This window comes from Myotis brandtii, unplaced genomic scaffold (genome assembly GCF_000412655.1).
Source record: "Myotis brandtii unplaced genomic scaffold, ASM41265v1 scaffold825, whole genome shotgun sequence".
NCBI classification, from domain to species: domain Eukaryota; kingdom Metazoa; phylum Chordata; class Mammalia; order Chiroptera; family Vespertilionidae; genus Myotis; species Myotis brandtii.
Window position 1 is genome coordinate 129,384 of NW_005371349.1, and position 1,068 is coordinate 130,451.

The window sequence follows — 1,068 nt, forward strand, 5'->3', positions numbered from 1 at the left end:
GGGAGCTTCTCACTGGGGGGACAGGGCGGGAACCCAGCCTCGTGGCCCTCCGCACTGGGGTGTTCCCACCCCCTGCGCCTCAGCCTCTCTCTCCTCCAGACTTTCTTGCCTTGAGAGAGGGGGGGTGAAAGAAGAGTGAAACAGTGTATTACATGACTTTGTTTTTGAATATTAAATTGCGCCTATAAAGAAGCCCCTCGGATGGGGATTTTTATCTGCTCACATTTGTAAACTGGTATTTTAGACTTTGTATGCGAAGCGCCGTTGACTGAGTGTATCTATGGAAATGTCGACGCTATTTTCAGATGAGACTTCATTGAAGGGACCTGCCTGGACCCCAGTGGACAGTAACTCGGGGACACGTGTCTTTACCTGGCTGCCGCCTGTCCGCCCTCCCTCCTCCTCCCTCCCTTCCGGCCGCCTGTGCTCCTTCCTCTACCTCCCCGGGCTAGCCTGGCTCTGCCCCCGCGCCTTTGTCCGTCCGTCTGTCCCTGGCCGTGTGTCTCCTCCGCTCGCTGACCTGGGCACGGGGTAGGAGGGCAGGGCTGTGGCTGGTGGCCGGCAACCGCTGGGACTGCGCGGGTCGGGTTTATTTAATTCTAAGGTTCGTGCAAATCTTGGATCGATCTCCGCCTCAGCTCAACAGTGAGGCTTCGGTACTTATCTTCTGCGGTCGTGAATGTCTGTCTGTATCCAATACGGCTTTTTACGTGTTTAAATATATACTTTGTAAATAGAGATGTCTCCGTCTTATTCCTTCTCTCCCCTCCCCCACCCACTGGAGCAGACGGACAGGGGACCCCCTCCCCTCCTCTCTCAATACTACCCCACCCCCCACTCTCGCCCCCAGCAGCCCAGGGGGATCCCACCCCCAAAGGCCTTTCCCCAACTGGGGGGACTCCAACTAGGGGGAGAGAGAGGTGGGCTTGGGAGGGAGCGGGAGGGAGGAGGTCTCGGCTTCCCTCGCCTACCTAGCGCATTTCTCTGGGACCCAGCAGAACTCGGGGACCCCGGGAGGGTGGGCGCGACCTCTGCGTCCCCCTTCCTCTGTCGGGTCTCCCCCACCGA